Source organism: Lineus longissimus, chromosome 10, assembly GCF_910592395.1.
Source record: "Lineus longissimus chromosome 10, tnLinLong1.2, whole genome shotgun sequence".
NCBI lineage: Eukaryota > Metazoa > Nemertea > Pilidiophora > Heteronemertea > Lineidae > Lineus > Lineus longissimus.
In genome coordinates this window covers 11,448,565-11,464,514 of record NC_088317.1, presented here as the reverse complement: position 1 = coordinate 11,464,514, position 15,950 = coordinate 11,448,565, and the positions used below count along the sequence as shown (strand labels likewise).

The 15,950-nt window shown below is 40.2% G+C and overlaps 1 protein-coding gene across 6 annotated transcripts in view; it reads left to right on the top strand.

Moving 5' to 3' along the window:
- LOC135494760 (uncharacterized) overlaps nt 1-15,101 on the top strand; it is a 35,471-nt gene extending 20,370 nt beyond the window's left edge. For 3 of the 6 annotated variants that reach the window (XR_010448437.1, XR_010448436.1, XR_010448435.1), the window contains 6 exons: nt 1,631-1,699; nt 2,587-3,266; nt 3,833-3,948; nt 4,661-4,776; nt 5,747-6,094; nt 7,798-9,782. The gene's annotated coding sequence lies outside the window, so the exon portion shown is untranslated. Of the gene's footprint in view, nt 1-1,630; nt 1,700-2,586; nt 3,267-3,832; nt 3,949-4,660; nt 4,777-5,746; nt 6,095-7,797; nt 9,783-13,343; nt 13,517-14,191 lie in introns of those variants that run through there. The other 3 variants (XR_010448439.1, XR_010448434.1, XR_010448438.1) reach the window with 2 other exon arrangements.
- The last annotated feature ends 849 nt before the right edge of the window (nt 15,102-15,950 follow it).

Here is a 15,950-nt window from a genome sequence, read left to right as displayed (position 1 = left end):
GATAGTACAATCGGGTCACTAAATCAGGAGGCCATATTTAGAGCGGTGATGCCATCTCATTGATTGCTAGTTAAGGGTTAATCACGAGTTTTGAGAAATGAACTAGCTCACATTGTTAGCTCACCTCTTAGCAGAGGTGAGCTTATCCCATACCGTGGCGTCCGTCGTCCGTCGTCGTCGTCGTCGTCGTCGTCGTCGTCGTCGTCGTCGTCGTCGTCCGTCGTCCGTTAGCAGGGCACGTTTCGTAACTGTTAGAGCTATTGAGTTGAAACTTGGTACACATGTACCCTTATGTAATGACACCTTGGAGACCAAGTTTCGGTCCGATTCGTTTCATGGTTTGGCCACCAGGGGGCCAAACGTTAAAAGTGAAAATATGCAATATCTCCCTTAATAGTAGTCGGGAAATTTTGAAAAAAATATGGTAGGTACTTCTAGCAAAGGTGCATCATATATCCTCCGGGTTTTTGATTTGACCTCCTTTTCAAGGTCACAGAGGTCAAATGGTGTAAATTGGCCGTTAGGATGTAACGATGGCACGTTTCTAAACTGCAATGACTATTGAGACCAAATTTGGTACACATTTACCCCTTAGTCAGGTGATCTCAGGGACCGAAGTTTGGTCCAATATGATTCACCACTTGACCACCAGGGGGCAAAATCCAAAAACCTTAAAAATGTGATTATTCCTTAACTTCTTGCCCGATTGCCACCAATTTGATATCATGGGTACATCTAACCACCATACAGTATATGTCACACAGGTTTTTAATTTGACCTTCTTGTCAAGGTCACAGAGGTCAAATGGCGTAAATTCGCCGTCAGGCCGTAACTATGGCACGTTTCTTAACTGCAATGACTATTGATCACAAATTAAGTACACATGTACCCCTTGGTCAGGTGATCTCAGGTACCGAAGTTTGGTGCGATCTGATTTGCTGTTCGGCCTCCAGGGAGGGGGCCAAATCCTAAATTCTTCAAAATGCCATTATTCCTAGTAATGACTTGCCCGATTGGCACCAATTTTATATCATAGGTACATCTAATTCTAACAACCATTCAATGTGTCACCCGGGTCTTCTTTGATTTGACCTACTTTTCAAGGTCACAGAGGTCGAATGTACTGTAAATTGGCCATTTTGGGGAAATTGTAATTGCTTGGACCTACATCAAACCTAACACTACATGACACAATACCATGCTCTTTATCCATCTTTCCTCCACATGAGGTGAGCACAATGGCCCTGGCCATTTCATTTTCATTTAAATAAGTACAAGGCCGCAGCTGTTGTTATGATGGTTCCATTGGATTTTACATACAATCTACTGGCTATTCTTACGACAGTCATATTCACTAAACCTAACCCAGACCCTAACCCTTCCCCAACACCAATCTCAACTCCCTAATTCCCAAAATTGCATAAATCCTTGTTATAACTAGTCGTAAGAATGGCAAACTTGTATGAAATAAAAGGAATAAAGTCTATCAATTTCATGAAGGAAACGTAATTCATGACAAAAAATGATGTATTTCAACATCATATTTAGGCAGTAATTTCATGACTGAAATTGAAAACACTAGAATTGCTGTAATCGTGCATTATGCATTTGTTCCAATTTATCATTACAGATGCCACAAACCTTGACCGCAATTGCAACCGAAGATTTTTGGATGAACCGCAAGACGATCAGATGAAGGGTATGCATCAAGTAACAATTTGCCCAAATTGTTGATTGGGTTGCCACTGTCAATTTTCTTTAACCGTTATTAGAATAAAATATTCAAACAGTGAAATAGTAAAACAAAGCTATTGAAGGCCTCAAGTGAAAAGTCAATCCCCAAATGTGTCACTCTAAGTCACAGCAATCTGCCAGCAAGCTAAAGCATTAACTGACAATGCTAATGGCAGATTTGCCTGCATCCAGTGCTTTGGTTTCAAAGCAATATCACGTGTTGAAAACTGATAGAAGCCATACACTGACAGTTGAATATTGTAAGTATGATCAGTGAAAGATATAACAAACCAATAAGCAAGTCAAACACTTGTCAAAGACCAAGCCTTGTCAATGAAGTATATGAACTAATACTGAAATTTAAAAAATATCGCAAATCACATACAACTTTTATCCCAATTGCAAGGACATTTTCATGTGCACTTTTCTGAGAGAACAAGGATTCAAAACTATATTTTTATAAAATGCACAAATAAAGCCACTGCTACAATTTACATGAAGTTTTGAACATTTTATATAGATTGACAGTGACGCCTCCATCAGCAATTCATGCCAGTGGATGTTCAAAAGTCGTATCCACAGTATATGATGTGTGTGTGTGTGTGTGTGTGTTTGAGACGGGATAGGAAAAGGGTGCGGGAGGTCATGTGGGGGGGGGGGGGGGGGCTATGGAGTATGGTGACCGTTGTGAGAGTTGGAAGTGTGTCTGGTCACTGTCTTGCTCATTTTGTAGATTTTGTTGCTATTCTAGTTGTTAGAGTAGTTATCGTAGTTATCTAGCTATCGTAGTTATCTAGCTATAATAGTTGTAATTCTTTTGGTTCCTGCTTATCATCTATTTAACCTATTCAGCTTTCAGTTGTCCAGGCCAGGCCAGGTGACCAATGACAATGATAGATCGGGTTCGATTCAAGCTATACGCTTGGTGTATTCGGTTATCGTGTCTGGCGACTGAGTCTAACTCACGTCCAAAGCACGGTGGCTGGGTCCCAGGCATGCTTGCCACTTTGTTCTGCGGTCCTCATCTAAGTTTCGACGGTGATGACATGGACTTAGGTTCAAAGTACGTGTTCCCCTTGAGTCATTGTGGTTGATTGATGGGGGAAATTAACGATTGCGTGTCGCTAGTCATTCACAATATCCCCTGTTGAAGAGTGTTGGCGGGATAAGTCTTACGACTGTTAACAATAGTAAGCAATAGCTGGCCAGCGATCCCCTACCTGATCTCGAGGGGGATGGAATGACTGGGGTTAGAGGCCTGTTGTTAACCTGCGGAATTTCGTCGGACGAAATGTCAGGCGTGTCCGTGTGGGACTTGTGCTAAACCAGTTTAGTACTAATGACGAAGACCTTGGGTCCTTTGAATAACAACAGTGTTCTCAACCTCCTTGTGCCTCTCAAAGCTAACGTATATACCCGCTGAAATCGACAAGACGGCAATGAAGAAGGAGTGCCGGCCTCCAGCTCGTGAGCCGAGAAGACACTGGATGGACCTGAAGAATATGTTGCTGCCAATGTTGGAGCCATACAGGGTAAGCATCACTTAGTCGTCAGTTACGTCTGGATTAAAAGAAACATTACAAAGATGTTAAAATGATGTTAAAAAGTATCAATCTGACGTGCAATTTAAATTTTTATACATATTGGGGTGCCACACTCAATTCTGTTCATACAGATTTGAAACCGCTTCAACCAATTTGGTTCCAGAATACAATTGAATGTGCTTTATTGAATTCGCATTAACTGATTCTCACTGAAACGTGTAGTGTTGGCGTTAATACGTATTAAAACAGTCTATTCATTGGCAGGGGGCTTGTAGGTCACTCGCTTGTTCCTGTCTTGATTATCTTCTAATTACCACAAAGGGCAGGGACAAGACATTCATAGGCGAAAGGCACGTTACTACAATACGCAGCAAGAGTTGCACTTTTCAAATCAAATTGCATGCTGATTAGACCAAGTGTGGTGTAGCCAATTCGTATTCCGGAGAGTGCTCTCTGGAAAACAGTTTTTATTTGGATCCAGTGTGAAAGTAGCATGCTGTAGAAACGCTCAGAAAAAAGATAAACCCCTTAACCAAAAGTTTGATTATTTTTAGGCAGCCCGAGCCAACATTGTACAAGAGCCACAAGGTCCAGGGCCTCAAGGACAAGGGACACAAGGACAAGGGACACAAGAACAAGGGACACAAAAGACGATGTTGTAATCTGCGGGGTGAGCATCACATACCTGGTTGATATTATATCTACTCATAAAACAAACTTCATAACTGTCCAACCAGGAGGGAAAAAAATCATATTTCATGTCTCCGAACCTGCACCCTGGTGGCCAAGTCATGAACTTTTATCCCCAAGTGAGACCACCTGACCGAGAGTGCTCAAGTTAACAGCCAAATGGACAACATGACCTCGATGATCTTGATTAGTTGGACAAATCATGAGTTACATTTTATATATGGTTATTAGTAATATCAGACGTAAGGATGGATATAAAAATCCAAGGCAATTTGGCCTGAGGAATAATGCCACTTGGGCAAGGATTGAAGCAGTGAATCGAGCAAAGAGTGTGGCCGATCAACATTTTTCCACAAGAAAATGCTGCCAACCAAAGACATCTTCACTTCACTTGATCCAGAAAATGGCCTGTGAGCATCTTTCCAACAGTGCCACTTTATAAAATGAAACAGCCAGGGCCATTGTGCTCGCCTGTCGACATGGGAAAAAAATGGACTTGGACATGATGGGTGCTTTTCACTACATTGATAATTTTTTAACCTTTGCCCCCTGGTGGCCACATTTGGAATCAAATTCTTAAAGCGAGAAACAACCATCTCACTCAAATGAAAACAAATTATCTTTTGGTTTCAATCTATTCATTTTGAGATAGGTCATTGAATGTATTTTTCCTGTTATCTTGCCCTCTGCAGATTGAGATGATGGCTGTCGAAAAGACCCAACCACTCAACCAAGATCTACAATTCGTCCTATGGTAGATGTGACTCTCAAAAGATTTTGGATGACGAAGGATTCCAATACATATATGGTAAATATAAACAGATGACAAGACAGTATATCATGAAATGGGTGAACACGCCATGGGCTGAGTTCATTTCATTTCCGGAGTAAAGTAGAGTCGCAAAATGGTGGATTTTATCCTCAAACTGTACAAGCAACCTCAGTTTGGAATTGAATTGCAGATCAAGTGTCAATTAGTAAAGCGTTGTGGTTGTCGGTATTAAGGCTTTTAGAAAATTAAGACAAGAACACATTTCTTAAATAACATCCAACCCCTTCCAGTAACTAGCGATGATTTTTGAAAAACCCACTTCAGCCGCCTTGTTTTGATCGACCCGATTATTCGGTCAGAGATGCGCTATGTTGACGATACCCCCATATATTGCTTGAAGACTTAAGCAACTTCAGGGAGATTTCGCACGTTGATTGGGAAACATTGGACCTGCATATGCCATACTCGTGAAACCGAATGAACTCATCCCTAAAGTGTATTTACAGGGTGTGCCAATAAATATTCCATATGTTCTGTGGCTGGACTGAAAATAGACAGGCTATTAGATTTTCCATCCATGGTTTTGTCACTGCATTGCTCCTTACTAAACACAAACTGTGTCAAAAATAAAAGTGAAAGAGCTGCAGTTGTGCAGTTGTTTGGGTCTCTGACAAGTGGTCATGAGCTCCCAGGCTCACCAGTTGAAAATGCTCAGGTTGTAGTACTGATTGAGCAGCTAATCTGAATTCAAGTTCCACTGAAAGCTCTCAGCATAGACTGGGGTAAGAGTTAAAAGTAGGGTGACAATTTCAACCGTTGTTGATGTCAAGACTAGAAACCCGAAACTTGCAAGTTATACTTTTGGGACAGACAAGATATCAAGATGATGTTAGTCCGTCGGCGATGGCGCTCGTTACGACCGATCGCGCTCATTTTAGTTATACAGAATCGAGATGACCGTAAGGACAAATTGAGACTGAGAGTAACCTTAAATTTTGTTTTCCAGTCGCTCACAGATACGGGCAGACGACCGAGAGTCGAGTGGATTCAGTGGATCGAATGGTTGTGCAGAGGGATAGCCATGTGCAGGAGTGACGAACCACAGCTCAGCAAACGATGCCTTGACAGAACAATTCAAGGAGAACTTTCGCTGAGATCAGAAAGGGAACTTGTTTGCTGTGGGGATGGATTGGACACCGAAATGTCTGTCATTCTAATAAACTATAATGACAATCCAACTCCAAAGGGACTCTCTGGATTTAGGGAAAGCTACGGACATAGAGCCCTGACATGATATCCTGCAGCCACCATGAGGACAGCCTATCTCATACCTTCGGAAGGGTGCCATCACACGGTAATGTAAACAAATCAATTTCAGTTTTTCAGATGTCCTTGATAAGGTGTTAGCCATTGGCCTGATTAAGAGATGGTGAGCTCTCTGTTGAGGAATAATTTTCCAACGTTGTTTTAGCGACACCAATTACAGTGCCATTTTCATCAAACCCACGGTGATGATGACCTCTAACGTTTGCCTCTTTAAATGCTCTATTGAACTTATTGATTCTGAATATGCCATCACAGAAAATCACTTCGTAACCCACTGATATCTCACTCTCATAAACAACTTGGTTATGCTGGTTGCATGAATATCAAAAGCAAAGCATTTTTATCAACTGGAGCTTTATGTAACACTAAGAAAGAATCCCGAACTGCTTAATGAGCAGTAGTTGAACATGGCCATTGCCAGTAATGTGATTTCATGAAGTCTGGCCAAACATACAGAGGCCTAACACAACCTTTAACGTGTCAAGCCTCAGGGGTTCCCTGATACCAGAGGTCTGGAAATGCTCAAAACACCGTAGGGTGCAGGTTTCAAATCAATATCTAGAAAGATAACCTACTTTTCCCCCTTCGGAATTTCAGACAGTACTGTGAAAAAGTTGTAGTTGAAAGTGGTACAGCATGATTGTTTTAGGTTTGAGATATCAGTGAGGTTGAGCTTTGAATGGTAACAAAAAACAACAACTTTATTGACATATGATTGCAGCCGCCTGGGTACACAAGATTCCTCAAAAGTCTTTCTGTCAGCACCCACCCGATTGAATGAAATTCAAATGAAAAACCATTACCCCGAGTTGAAAAATGTGACGTTAATTCACGTCGTTGTTCCTCGAAGCCCTAAGTGCGTTTGACGTTGATTAATGTGGGAGCTCCAGTAAAGTGTTAACAGCTGTAAAATAACTCTGTTGGTCAATGCTGGTGCATTTGCATGGAGTATCAGCTTTCCAGGACTGGCCATTTCAATGACATTGGGCCAAGAAGAGAAGAGATAAGCAAAGGAAAAAGGTTATTGGGTAGCAACTTGGGGGGGGGGGGGGATGATGTGATCACAGTAGAACTACTCTATTAAGGACATCCTCAAGACTGATAAGCGCTGTGCTTACAAGAGAGGTGTACTGATTAGAGAGTTCAAATTGAATGGAGACAATCAAAGTTAGTGTCCTAAAAGAGAGAAGGTCCTTTTAGAGAGGTGTATGCTAAGGGAGGTTCCACTGTATTCTAAAGTAGGGTCCTTGTGGCACTTGGTGACCTCACTGGTGATGCAAAATGACGCAATTGGACCCCCCTCCCCAACACTACAACCAACATCAATTAATTTAATGGCAACAACAACTTTACTAATGAAACCACGCAGGCGGCTGAGATGGCATAAACTGCCCCAATCCTCAAGTCCCTGCATAAGTTCTGTGTTGGCATTCTTGTAAGGTTAAATGTCAACACAAGAAAAGTAATTTCTAACAGTTATGATATTGACATTGATAGAGCTGTTCAGTTGTTGTTTCTTGTTTCTGATCAAATCTTAACCTCATTATTGCAGGAACTTAACATGTTCCATCTTGACTCTCATGTGTTTGCATCACCAACATCAAGCTTGTGAGTGATAGAGCGATCTCAAAACATTGCGGGTCAAGACGAACATGTTCCTGCACAATGAATATTTCACTGATGATATTTTGCACCAATAAACCTTACTGTATGTAATTTGTTTCTTTTCAGCATGGAGAAGCATGCGACAGGAGGAAGATGGATGTTGCTGACCAGCACATCCCAACGATGTATTTTTGTCACCGTAGACCTATTGTTTTTATTGAAATATCTGATTGAAAGGTGATTTTATTGATAAAATTCCTAAAATTTTCTGATGGGAGAAGGCATATATTTACCTTCTTAGGGCAATGACAATATGTTGTCATGGTTTAAAATAATGCACGTATAAAGAAGGAATAACGTTTTAGAGGAGGGTTCTTTTGTTACCAGGGGCACCATGATCCAAGAGATCAACAATTTTCTGGCAAAATCTTTTGAAAGAAAGCGAAATGTGGAGTGGGCGTTTATGGAGAGCCAATAGGGCTTGTCAGTACCCAAACAAATAAGTCTTAAGCATATTGATTTTTAGCTTATGAAGGCAGAAGCTAATAGCCTAGGGCACATCAGGACCCTACTGCTTGAAATGGTTTTCTCCTGAAATAATCACCAACTTGATCAGATATTTCATTATTATATCTCCATCACTTGAGACATGGGGTTCATATGATTTCTTTCTTGCTTAAACCCCAGGCAAAAAAGGAACATATGTGTCTGCGATGGAACGTAGGCCTTTTTGGCTCACCGTAGGGGAGTCTATACGATACCGCAGTGTCCGTCGTCCGTCGTCGTCCGTCGTCGTCGTCGTCGTCGTCGTCGTCGTCGTCGTCGTCGTCGTCGTCGTCCGTCGTATCCTAGTTCAAAAACAGTGGCACGTTTTTTAACCGCTAGGCCTATGAACTTAAAACTTTGTACACATGACCCCCTTGGTCAGATGACCCGTGACACTAAATTTCTGTCCGATCTGATTCTCTACTTGGCCACCAGGGGGCCAAATGTGGATATCTAAAAAGTGTGATATCTCGCTTATTAGTGACTTGTTTTCGATAAAACTTTTGTGGTAGGTACTCATAGCAAGGATACATCATATATCTTACGGGTTTTTAATTTGATGTACTTTTCAAGGTCGCAGAGGTCAAATGGCGTGAATTGGCCGTTTGAGTGTAACTATGGCACGTTTCTCAACCACCAAAGCTATGAGCTTGAAACTTGGTACATATAACCCCCTATATCAGATAACCTCTGGTGCTGAATTTCAGCCTGATCTGATTCTTGACTTTGCCACCAGGGGGCCAAAACAGAAAAAGTAAGAAGTGCAATAGCCTGCTTATTAGCAAATTGTTTTTGATGAAATTTTTATGGCAGGGACCCCTAGCAAGGTTACCTCAGATGTTGCACGATTTTTCGGATTTGACCTACTTTTTAAGGTCGCAGAGGTCAAATGGCGTAAATTTGCCGTTTGAGTGTAACTATGGCACGTTTCTCAACCGCAACAGTTATGAACTTGAAACTTTGAACAAATGACCCCCTAGGTCAGTTGACCTTTTACACTGAATTTTGGTTCGGTCTGATTATTGACTTGGCCACCAGGGGGCCCAAACTCAAAACTCAAAAAGTGTGATTTCTCGCTTATTACTGATTTGTTTTTGATAAAAGTTTCATGGTAGGTACTCCCAGCAAGGATACATCACATATCTTACGGGTTTTTGATTTGACCCACCTTTCAAGTTCACAGAGGTCAAAGTTGAAAACTTTACCGTTCTTGGTACGTTTTGTCGTTGTTCAATGTAAAGAGTTTTAATTTTGTGTAATGATGCATCTAAGAAGCCACTATTTGTATGCCAAGTTTCAGCCAGATCGGAATTCAAATATGGCCGAAATTGCATGTTTTGTGGGTTTTTCCTCGTATTGTGGCAATCCAAAGGTCGTGAGTTCAAACCCCGGTCAAGGACAGCCAGAAATATTTTTATTTTTCATCTTTTCCTTTTTTCTTTTCTGAGTTCTATCTTACATTTTCTTCATTTTTTTATTTATTTGGTGCCATAGATTTAATTAGGCGGCCATCTTAGAAATCGTTTTTTGCCGATTGCTGTTGTGTAACGAGTGATGAAATTGTTATGGTCAGGTGGATGTGTCTACATCACATATCACCCTGGTTTGTTATTTGACCTACCTGTCAGGGTCACTGAGGTCAAAGTTAAAAATATATTCACCATTGTCATGGAGTGGCACGTTTCTTCACTATCATTTTCACCTAGACTCAACAAGCTTGGATCCACAAGTCTCGGATTCACCACTTGGCCAGGGCCGGCTCTGAACTGGTCACAGATGCATGTATAAATTATGAGAGGCCTACATACTGTAGCACTTTCTGTAACTGTCTACTAAAAATACTTACGGTGAGCACAATGGCCCCTGGCCGTTTCATTTTACTGTTTCTCGATCTCCCCAGTACCATAGAATCCACGGGCATTGGTCAGAGCAGTTAAGCCGAGACCTTCTAACGTTGGCTGGCTCAGTTGCTTGGTATCATATAATACCAGAGACAACTGACCAACTACACAAAGAAGTTAAAGTTCCCTCAATCACTTTTACCAAATACCTGGGAACCAGGTATTGATGAAAAGACACATTCAATTCAACTTATATAGTTGAAAACACTCTCATTATTTTATTGATATTTGTGAGGATATCAAAAGATTTCCTGATGACAGAATCGACTGCTTCGAGATCTTGTGAGGGCATATTTATCATGCTCTGCAGATTATGAAGACGGTCTTTTGCCCCACTGAGAATTGGATTAGACATGGTACTGAATGGTTTGAGAAAAGTGTAATTAAAACGTCAACTTTGTAATACGTTTCATTTTGTCCTGCATGTAATAAATGTAGACCTTGTTAGTAAAATAAATAGATCTTAGACTCCAACTTGCCAAAAAACTGGCATACCCACTTCTGTGTAGTCTTGCCATGTCGAAAGCTACGTCTTTTGTCATGCAAATAACATGTCACCTCTGAACCTTTTGTGATGCAAAGCGGCAGCCTCAAGGTGGAGTGGCCATGAGAAATGTGGTCCTTTTGTTATTTAAATTGGGCCCTTAAGCTGTTTAGTCATGGTGTGATGACAGCCTTGACCTGACCTATTGTTAGCTGAAATGGCTTAACTGCAGTCATACTCCGGGTTGGATGGTGTAGTGGTTCACTTACACCAACAACCTGGCGACCTAAATGGGGAAATTATATATTGGTCATAATTTCTCTATACAGCAGGTCAGTACATGTAGGTGTAAACTGTGGACGAAAGTGCGGACAGCGGCCCTCTAAAGCTGAGCGCACACGGGCAACAAAATGACAGCGAAACTGAAAACATTTGTTTTCGGTTGTTTTCGAAATGTTTTGCGTCTTTGTCGTGTTTGTTTCAATCACCCGCACACGGGAGACAAAATGACACGGTCACGTCACAGGTCACGTCAAAAACAAAGGGTAACCATGGTTGCGCCATACGTCACACCCCCGGTCACACCCACGTATTCCAAGATGGCGGCCGCCATGCATAACGACCGCCTCACAATTTTAGCATTTCTGATCGTTCTTCGTTCTTATCGCTGTAGAGCGGCGAGGTCACCTCGAACAGGGCAGGCCTTTCCTGCCACAGCTCGACCAAACTGCCCTCGAGCTCAGTCGTCTATATTATTTCATGCAATTCTTCATCCACAATCAACTCCATTTCGTTTAAAATTGGCGCTGCCATTTTGACCTGGCTTGGTTGGTATCACATGACGCTGAACGTCATCGTGATTGGTTAATGATGATGATGACGCAAAAAATGTTTTACGTTTCGTTGCAGTCACCCGCAAACGGGCGACGTTTTGATGCAAAACATTTTGACTAGGTCAAAAATATATTGCATGTTTAATATTCGAAAATTGTTTCAAAAACAAATGTTTTCGAAAAACATCTGTTTTTGTCGCCCGCAGACGGGCAACAAATTGTGAAAAAATATTTGAAAACAAATGTTTTCAGGTTTTTTTGTCATTTTGTTGCCCTTGTGCGCTCAGCTTTAGTTTGGTGGGCTGGCATTTCTTAGTCTTTCAATATATTTAAAAGAAATTGCAGTATATTATGCATTAAAATCGTTTTAATGGGTCAGCGAAAGAAAAAAAGGAAAAAAATTATTTTGATCTGTTTTACAGTATGACTTGTCTCAGTGAAACTGACTAGTATAGCTCCTGACTGATTTACAGTAACCTTTCAACGGGGCCAAACTTAAAATGATTACTATCTCCTTGTGACATCTTGGACGGATTGAATTACGCAGAAAAACTAAATTATTTGCGGAAAATGTCACTTTGTTTACACACCACCAAAGACAACCGGTGTCTCAGGTCACCGGTAGGTGGCTTATTTGTAAACAAAAGCACCTGACACAAATTTTAATTTACCACGTGCCAGCCAAATACCATTTGGCCCACCGTCGCCCAAGTCAATTTGCAATGCAATAGAGTATGGACCGCTAAATAACAATAGCCTTGGAGGTTGTTAATCTAAATTGAATATCAGTTGCCGCACCTATATTTCGTTGAAGGGTACAAGGAAGGCCTCCTATATCAAGCCTCTGGGAATAAGTTTACAGTCAAATATATAATTTTTGATAATTTCTTTAATGGGTTTAACAATGGAAAGAAGAACAGTCAATCTTATTACATGTAGATACATGCCAAAGTCACGACGTTTCCTTACCGATTTTACAGTAATAGTACCAGCATGACTGTGCTGCCAGCTATTAATAGATAGGTAGTCTTGCTCTAACCACACTTCCCAATCAGTGCGTTGCGGATTCGAGCATTGTCCAAGACTAGCATCACTGCCATGTTTCGATATTCTTTAACTTTCTTGATGGATTGATTACACACCAAAGATATGGGATTGGGGTAGGAATATGTTGTTTTGTTTTGAGTATTTTATTCAGTAGGAATACCCCCTCAGTTTTGCTTAGTGTTGAAGTGTTTCTTTGTAATTCTCTGCCTGGTTATGTCCTTTGCCCCTTTTTTAAAGGTTTTCGAATTTGCATTTGACTTTGTGGACGGGGACTTAGTGTCCAAATGTGGACTAATTATCAAAGAATTTGTTGAAACTGTGATATTTCTAACTAGTGTTTCTTTGTAATTCTCTGCCTGGTTATGTCCTTGTCCAGCGGAGGCGCTGGGGTACATCACTTCCTATAAAAAAATTCCACTTTTCTCGTAAATAAATATTATCCGGATGCAATTTTGAGAAAAGTAAATGCATTAGAGGCATGAAAGTACTCATTGAGATACAGCATCTTTGAAAGGAATTAATTCTGATGTTGGATTATGAAGTTGAATGTTGAATGATTTCTGATTGCTGAGTGAAGTAGGTCAAACCATGAAACTAATGGGGGCAAATTTTGCACCACATATAAGGCAATTACGACCCTATTACTGTTGCCTGCACTGCCGACTTCCGTTGTGACAACTGATCATTGTCATTTCGGATTTCGGTGGTGCCTTGTGCCCGCTTGCGGGTGCTTGAGTGCCCAGGATTGTTGATTGTGGCCATAGGTGTTCAGGCCCCCAATTTTTCTGCCCGGGCTTCTATGGCCATGGTTAACAATGTGGCCTGTTTTACACTTTTAGACATATTCTTTTTTTTTTCAAGTCATCCATCCATCAGCCAAGACAACAGAATGTCCACAGCCAAAGAGTTGCGAAGACCTAATATGGGAGGACATATTGAGGACTGTCTCATTGAAGACAGTCAATCAGTCTTTCTGAAGGCACCTGTGTTGGGACATGGGCTTCTCTGTTTGTTGTCAGACAAGGGCTTGTGAGGTTAGTTCTTGATAATTTATAAACATGAAGAATAGCTTGTCAATTCGGGGTCTATTGATGTCATCCTCCAAAAGATTTCTTGCCCATTATATGTTAATCATACATGTCGGAGAGTGAATGCGAGTTTGGATATCGTTTTTTAAATTGAATATCTCGTGAGGGGGGGACATTAACATTAACATTAACCCCTGATTTTCTTAGGATGATAATATATATGTACAGGAAAACTAATTGTCTCATTAAATAATCCTGTTATATGCATAACAGGCAGAAACAGACCTTGATCCCTAATGAGCTTGGGTGTGATCATGTTAGACCCAAGCTCTGTAGGGATCAGGGTCTGTTTGTACCCCATGCATATAACCGGATTATTCAATCAGACAACTAGTTTTTCTGCACTTTTTTTACTCCTTACACCAGGAGACGCCTTTGAGAACGCAAGGCAAAATGTTGTGTGGACTGCAAAAAACACAAGAGTTTAAATCCACAGAACTTTTGAACATGCCACGTTATCGCCAGAACTAAAGGTTCGTAATTTGAGCCCAAATAAGCGTGTCCATTCGGGGGTCTAATCATGTCATCCAGGCTGCCATGAAAGGACGGTTCATAGTAGATTAAGAGAATAGGTGTAATAGGTCATAGGTGTAAACATATCTTAATTCCTTGTTCTTTCAGATGAATACGATTATTGCTGTTCCATCCTCTCCCTGACATCAGCCAATGTCCAAAGCCGGCAGTGAATGTCAATCCTAAAGTCTCCTCCTTATGGATATACGACAGTGGATCGGTATTTCAGTGTTTCAATGTGTCATCGGTCAGTGTCTCCCGTATTTCAGTGTTTCCCTATTGTTACTCTATTCGCGGATAAGCCAGTGGTGATCAGGTCGGCAGAAAAACTAGTTCTTCAATCCTTCAATCTCGAGTGATTACCATGGATACAGAATTCGTATGAATAAATTATGACACATGTGCCAAATATGGGAAACAAAATGGCGTTGCCTGGTGTGTAGAAAATAAATCACGTTCCTCAGTGGAAAAGGAAGATCACGTGGTATTGTTCGGTCACGTGAATGTTGCGAGATTTTATTCAAAATGTTGCCATGTTTTTTCCAAGGGTTGCCACATTATTTGAAAACAAGTTGACCTACATTTTCAGGAAATTTTGCATCATATTTTCAAGTTATTAAAGTTTTTGAAATATTGGCATGTTTTTTCAAGTGTTGCCTGTATATTTCAAAATGTTGTATTAAATTTTCAAGTCTTGCCTGTATATTTCAAAATGTTGTATTAAATTTTCAAGTCTTGCATTTATTCCACTTTGGCGTGCCATAATTAATGTTGGCGCATACTTCAGCGACTGATGGGCTTATTACATTTTTCACGATTAGATAGTGGCGCATCAAACATCATTACATAGAACTTTTGCTAGGAAGATGCTGGCAAATTAGACCGACATTAACATAAATACATCACATACATTTGATGATTTTTTTGGTATTGAAACAAGACAACTCCCCCCACCCCCCAAATTCAACAGTAAGTATTGAATTGGTTCCCATTTCTCATTGAATAAATCTACTTTGTTATTTTTACATGCTATTGTGAATTCTATATGTTTAAGAGAATTTTCTAATCTTCTGTTGTGAATATTGGCCGAAAAAATGACTGTGCACAATAGTTTATCCCTCACCCCCAAAAAAATATTTATTTTTGTAATTTGGTTTGATAATGGCTGAAGCCAGCCCTTAATATTTCCCCAAATACCCCGACAGTCCCAAAAAGAATGTATGATGTTATCTACCATTCGGTTGCTTTTAGTCCCAGTGATTCAAAAGGTATCACTGTTTTGTCTGGTCTTAGTAAATCTGAAATATAATTGATACCTACTTCCTTTCAATGTTTATAAAAGATCATTTTTTGATTAATTTTGATTAATTTATTGTTCCATAAATATGTTTTTTGAGAAGGATTATCTTTAAGTTTAAAACTAATTAAATCACATTTCGACTGTATCAAAATGTCTAAATCAATATTTTTTCCTGACCAGAGATAATCAAAAATTAGATTTTCTATTTCATGTATTTATCTGGTATTTCAATTGCTCCACAAGTATATAAGAATTGAGACAGAGTCAAATTTCTTTGCTTCCAATTAATCAATATTTTTTACACTTAAGAATGCGGTGTTCAAAAGTCATAACCAACATCCGTTATTCAACAACCTGTACCATGAATACATTATTGTTATCAGTGTTAAAATTATAACGCCAAATCTTATTTATAATAACATCCATTAATCCTCTCCATTTGAACCATTCGGTTGCTTTTAGTCCCAGTGATTCAAAAGGTATCACTGTTTTGTCTCGTCTTAGTAAATCTGAAATATAATTTATCCCTACTTCCTTCCAATGTTTATAAAAGATCATTCTTTGATT